The sequence below is a fragment of the Tamandua tetradactyla genome, chromosome 12, assembly GCF_023851605.1.
Source record: "Tamandua tetradactyla isolate mTamTet1 chromosome 12, mTamTet1.pri, whole genome shotgun sequence".
Classification (NCBI taxonomy): Eukaryota; Metazoa; Chordata; class Mammalia; order Pilosa; family Myrmecophagidae; genus Tamandua; species Tamandua tetradactyla.
Genome location: NC_135338.1, coordinates 60,899,771 through 60,906,510, shown reverse-complemented (window position 1 = coordinate 60,906,510; position 6,740 = coordinate 60,899,771). Strand labels below are relative to the sequence as shown.

General features: G+C 46.7%; 1 pseudogene; it reads right to left on the bottom strand.

Moving 5' to 3' along the window:
• Positions 1-5,537: 5,537 nt before the first annotated feature.
• LOC143651429 (cytochrome c pseudogene) lies at positions 5,538-6,740 on the bottom strand (annotated as a pseudogene).

Sequence of the window (6,740 nt, the reverse complement as noted above, 5' to 3'; positions counted from 1 at the left end):
GCCGCCGCCGCTGCTCCGCTCCGCCCCGGCCGGCCTGGAGGAAGAGGCGGAGGGGCGGGCACCCCCGGCCCAGCGCGGCCCCCGGGGAGTCGCCGGCCGCGCCCTGAGCGCCCGCCTCCGCCTGGCCGGCACCCTCCGGGGCCTACCCCGCGGGATGTGAGGTTTGGGGAGGTCCCTTCTGATCGGGACACCCCGCGCGACTGAAAGAAGATGGACTTGGCGCAGAACTCGGAACCCTGTACAGCTGTCGTTCCGCTGTCTTGGCAGCCCCTTCCTCCTACCCCCGGAGCCTTTCCAAGTAAAATGGAGTCCCGGGTGCCCAGTGTGTTTCCCGTTTCTCCCTGGGACACGGCTTCCTCCCCCGAGGGCTGTTTAGCCCTGGAAGCACAGGGGACAGAGGCCTGAACTCCTGGGTTCCAGTCCCATCCCTGATACAGACCTGGGATCAGAGAGGAATAGAACCCGGAACCGGGAATACCTCTGAGAGACACTTAAGAATGGGGCTGGGAGTAAGAGGGAATGGTGGCAAAGGGCAGCCTGACTCTGGGGCTCACAGGGAGAAGTGAAACCTAGTTCTGGGGGAGGGCAGGGAGGCTTTCCTGACCTCCAGAGTCCAGCTGTTGCCCCAGGCTTCTTTCCTCTCTCCCCTCCTGGGCCAGCATTCAACTTCTCTCCACCCTGCAGCCCCTGCCCCAGCTCCTGCCCTTAATCACCCACTAGCATTATGATGCCAGCTTCCCCAGGTCTCCTGCTGAAGAGGTCTGGCGCCAACCAGAGTCTGGGGCAGTAGTTCGCAAACTCCAGAGAGCAGACAAGCCTTCTGAAATGCAGATTCCAGGGCCTAGAGAATCTGAAGATTCCCCAGGAAATTCTAATGCGAAGACTTCTGAGACCACTGTTGGAGCAACCCTAGCATGTGTCAGACATGGAGGCTGGTGTTCAGCTTCAGCTCCCACTGCCCAGGTTGTACCTCTCCCTCCCTGCTGCCCCTCACCCCCTCCAGCACACACACTGCCTCACCCACTCCAAGACCTCAAAGCACCAAAAGCACCCAGGGCCTTTCCCCAGTGGGCCTCAGCACATTCTCTTCCCTAGCATGCCCGCCCCCATTGTATTAGTTAGGGTTCTCTAGAGAAACAGAACCAACAGGGAACACTTGCAAATATAAAATTTATGAAAGTGTCTCACGTGACCGTAGGAACGCAGAGTCCAAAATCCACAGGGCAGGCTGCGAAGCCGATGACTCGAATGGATGGCCTGGACGAACTCCACAGGAGAGGCTCACCAGCCAAAGCAGGAATGCAACCTGTCTCCTCTGAGTCCTCCTTAAAAGGCTTCCCATGATTGGATTTAGCATCACTAATTGCAGAAGACACTCCCCTTTGGCTGATTACAAATGGAATCAACTGTGGATGTAGCTGATGTGATCATGACCTAATCCTATGAAATGTCCTCATTGCAACAGACAGGCCAGCGCTTGCCCAATCAGATGAACAGGTACCACAACTTGGCCAAGTTGACACCTGTCCCTAACCATGACACCCATCTTCTTTGGCAAACTCCTACTCAGTCTTCATGACCCCTCACCTGGTGGTGTCTGGGCTATCCTGGGGGGAACTGGTCTTGTGCCAGCCCTCATGGCAGGAGTTTGAGGTGGGTTGGACCCTGCAGTGCTGTGAGCACCCAGAGCTTTGTGGCTTGGGCCTGAGCAGATGCAGTGTGTCAGTTGGGGTCTCCACACAGGAATATCCAACAACTTTGAGTATTGAAAGCTGAGGGAATTGAGCACAGAAGTTGATGTTAAAGAGGCTGAGAAGCCGAGCTGGGGACAGTAGGGTGACCTGGAGATCAGCAAGGTGGAAAAATTCTGCAAATCCTTGACTGGAGGAGCAGCGAGAGCCTAGAGCCACTAGCTGGAGCCCCAGCAGACCTCTCTGGTGGGAGCTGGAGGTGGTCACTGTCAGAGGTTCTGCCCTCCCCCATTGCCATCTCCCACCAGTGGCCTTCATCAGTTGAAACTAGCAGGGAGTGGCTGAGGTGGGAACCTGGAAAACACAACCTGCTGGGGGTCTTCTCTCCGCAGAGCAGGCCCAGGGCATCAAAACAGAGTCTCAACTGGGGGGACGGGGTGACACAGGGGCGGAGCCAAAGGCAGAAGGTTTGGGGACAGCCTCATTAGCATCCAATGTGGTTCCCACAGGAGGAGACAGGCAGTGTGACCCTCTCCTTGCTTCACCCCCACCCCATCCCACACCCCAATCTGGCCAGGCACCCAGGCTCTGGACAGTTCCTTGGTGTCATGATTCCATTTTTACTTAAAATGCAATTCTACATAGCATCTAATAGAACCATTAAGAACTGCTCAGAGAAGGAGAACCCTATAAGGGATATGAAATAGGTTTATTTTAGGAATTAGGCCTCACAAAATAGTGGACACTGGTGGAAGAAGTCTGGGGGAGAGGTCGGAGGAAGCCATTACCTCTGTGGCTGGAACAGGGCTAAGTCTTGTGAGTTGTAACAGGCAGCTTCTGACATGGTTCCCCTGAACCCCTCTTCCTAGCATTCCCCTCCCTTATATAATTCCTTCCCCTTGGGAGTGGGTGGGACCTGAAACTGCTTTTTATTTTTTTTTGCATATTCGTCATCATAATCATTTCTTAGAACATTTGCATCTATTCAGAAAAAGAAATAAAACGAAAACAGAAAAAAAATTTATACATACCATACCCTTACCCCTCCCTTTCACTGATCACTAGCATTTCAAACTAAATTTATTTTAACATTTGTTCCCCCTATTATTTATTTTTATTCCATATGTTCTACTCGTTTGTTGACAGGGTAGATAAAAGGAGCATCAGACACAAGGTTTTCACAATCACACAGTCACATCGTGAAAGCTATATCATTATTCAATCATCTTCAAGAAACATGGGTACTGGAACACAGCTCTACATTTTCAGGCAGTTCCCTCCAGCCTCTCCATTACATCTTGAATGACAAGGTGATATCTACTTAATGCGTAAGAATAACCTCCAGGATAACCTCTCGACTCTGTTTGGAATCTCTCAGCCATTGACACTTTGTCTCATTTCACTCTTCCCGGTTTTGTTCGAGAAGGTTTTCTCAATCCCTTGATGCTAAGTCTCAGCTCATTCTAGGATTTCTGTCCCACGTTGCCAGGAAGGTCTCACCCCTGGGAGTCATGTCCCACATAGTCAAGGAGAGGGTGGTGAGTTTACTTGTTGTGTTGGCTGGAGAGAGAGGCCACACCTGAGCAACAAAAGAGGCTCTCTTGGGGGTGACTCTCAGGTCTAATTTTAAGTAAACCTGACCTATCCTTTGTGGGGTTAAGTTTCATATGAACAAACCCCAAGACTGGGGGCTCAGCCTATACCTTTGGTTGTCCACACTGCTTGTGAGAATATCAAGAGTTCAACTTGGGGAAGTTGAATTTCTCCCGTTCTCACCATTCCCCGAGGGGGACTTTGCAAATACTTTTCCACTCACTGATCAAATCACTCTGGGATTCATCGGGGCATCACTCTGGACAAACCAACAAAATCTCATGTCCTACCCAAGGTTCCAAATACTTATGGCTACATAAGTTATATTAGGAAATGCACTAGTCAAAATGTAAATTTTGTACCAAATAAACATTTTTTGCTTTAGTCTCACACATAAGTTGAAATTTTAAATTATTAATTGCCATCTATTTTTAGCACCCTGCAGTAATGACATTCCTTTGTTCTTCCTTATGGAAAAACATTTTTAAAATTTGTAGATTTAGTCACTATTATTATACACTCTAGGCATTCCTAGATTATACCATCTCAATCTTTATCGTCTATCTTTCTCTGAAACTGCTTTCTACCAATAGAATTCAGCAAAAGTAATGAGATGTTACTTCCAAGATGAGCTTATGCAAAACTGTGACTCCCCTCCTGCTAGCAGACTCTTTTCTATTGCCTTCCTGGCTTGCAGGCTCTGAAGAAGATGCCCTGTTGGAGAGGCCCAGTTGCTGAGGGCAGCCTCCAAGACACTGAGGTCTTTGGTCCAACAGGCCTCAATGAAGCAAATTTTGCCAACCACCCTGCGAACTTGGACAAGAACCCTTCCCCAGTCAGACTTTCAGATGGGACCCAGCTCAGTCCATACCCTGCAGCCCTGAAGAACCTTGAAATGGAGGACTCAGTTAAGCCAAGCTTGGATTCCGACCCATAGAAACTGAGAGATAATTTGTGTGTGGTTTTAGGCCTGAATGTGTTGTCATTTGTTATGACAACTGATAGAAGGATCGGCAGGGCGAGGAGTTGGGAAGAAGGGATGGACACAGTGGGAAGAGCTGAGACAACTGGAATCCGCAAGGGAAAGCTGGAACCTGCTGTGTCTCTCACCTCTTCCAACCTCAAAGACGCTGCAAAGTTCAAGAGAAGAGGGTGTCCTTAGCCACGGAGGTTCATGGGTCCCTGGGCCTGTACTCAGAAAAGCTGGAGGAGAGTGACGGGAGTCAGTGAAGGTCTGGGCACAACTCCTGACCCACAACAACAAAACCAGCCACAAGAGCCATGGCGAATCGCAAGACCCTCCCTGACCTTCAGAGCTAAATGGCTGCTGCTTTCCTTCCACCTCCTGAATCGCGTGCAAATCTCTTCTGTGTCCAACCCTAAATGAGAACCAGACAGTGAAAACAAGTCTGGTGAACATAAATGTCATTCCAGCTGAGCCAAGCTGATACAGTCCAAAATTCATTACATATGATATTTGCATGGAAAAAAATCTGAATGGGACTAAAATATTAAAATAACCACTGACAGTGTTCTGGTTATGATCACTGCAAAACAAATGACTCCTAAACTTTATGACTTGAAGCAATAATTTTATTTTGCTCCAATTTTCTGCAGTGGGAGTTTGGGAAGGGCTCAGCTGGGTGATTTTTTTTTTAATGTAAGAAGTGTTCAGCATTCTTTATTTGGTATTATACATAAACCACACCAAAATGCCTTTTGTTAATTAAAAACAACATTTCAGATGTCAAAATCCAGAGAATTTTAATTAGACTGACACAGTTATAACCAAAAAGATAGAGTGGACATAGCTACCTTATTTTCAGTACCTGCCTTTAAACAGGCCGAGGACACCAATTGAAACCCAGGTGAGTCTTGCTCTGTTCTATGAAGGTATTCATAAAACCAGTTATATATATCTAAATATAAAACCAGTCTCCTATAGGTAATGAGTTGACATTTACCATTTTTGTGAAAAGTTAAACATTACTAATTCAGCCTAGCCTCAAGTCCAATGATATCTTTAGAAAGGGGGAATAATGATAGCACTTGCTGAACCAAAATTACTTTCAAAATTTAAAAAGCTTGATCATATTCATTTAACTGTTAGCTAATATTATTTAACTCAAGACTGTCCAACAAAAATATACTCTCAGCCATTCATGATCTGAATTCTGGTGTATGAGATCAATTTCAATATGATACATGTGAAAAAATCACAAGACATCTGCTTTGTAATAACGCAGTGGCCAACTATTGCTCATTAGTTGCTTTTTTGAGATAAGCTATCAAGTCTGCCCTTTCTGCTTTTTTCCTAATTATCCAAAATTTAATTGGATGAAATAGAAGGCACAATATTAAAAGTAAAAAATAAATGTTTAAATTACAGAATTATTAAGTCTGGTTTAAGTGATATGCAAAAAAAATTAGAAAACATAATTTGCATAATATAATAAGAGGTATGTGTATAAGGTATGCAGGTCCCTGTTTATGTCATCTGTTCTTGTATATTGTCCACTTTTTACATTAGAACTCTTAAAATAGCTACTTTTAATTCCTGATCTTATTTTTCTAGTGGATATTCCTTATGGATTCTTTTTCTCATTTTGCCTTTTTGAACTGTGTGTTTTTGTGTTTTGCATGGGCAGGCACTGGGAATCGAACCCGGGTCTCCAGCATGGCAGGCGAGGACTCTGCCACTGAGCCACAATCTCATTGTCCCAGATTGTGTTTTTTTTGCCTTTTTCAATGACTTGTGATCTTTTATTGAAAGAGAGTCATGATGTACAGAGTAAAACACATGGAGGCAAATAGGTTTCTAATTGTCTTAGTTTATCAGCTCCTATGAGAAGTACCATAGTGGTTTGTCATAACAATAGGAATTTATAGACTTGTGACTTCAAAACGAGATAGCATGCCACCTCTAAAGGTCAGTTGCAGTTTGACTGTCTGCCTTCTTAATGCCAGCAAAGATAATTTTTGTTCCAGAGATGTACTTCTTGGGATTCTCCAAATACTCCATCAGTGTCTCCTCTTCCCAAGTGACGCCTGTGTTCTTACTGGCACCTGTGTAAGGGAATCCAGGGGCCCAACCTGCCTTCCGCGGAGACACCACGCAGACTCAGCCCAGTCCTGTGCTCGCCTCTCTTTTCCATGGTATGGCACCAGGCACACTTCTGAACAAAAATCTTCTTGCCCTTCTCCACGTCACCTATTTTGAATTTGCCCTCTTGTAACACACAATACAAAAGTCCCTGCCCAGAAGCTGATGTCCTGCTGTCTAGCTGGACGGTTTCCGTCTGGGTGTCCCGCTCGGTGGTGGGTGGGGGTGGCTGCGGCTGCAGTGTCTGAGTCCTTGAATGCATCGGATGTGCGACATGCCTCACCCAGGTGGTGCTTGGCTGGACGGACAATCTGTGGCATCCCCAGCAAGACCGTGTTGATGTGATCAGGCAT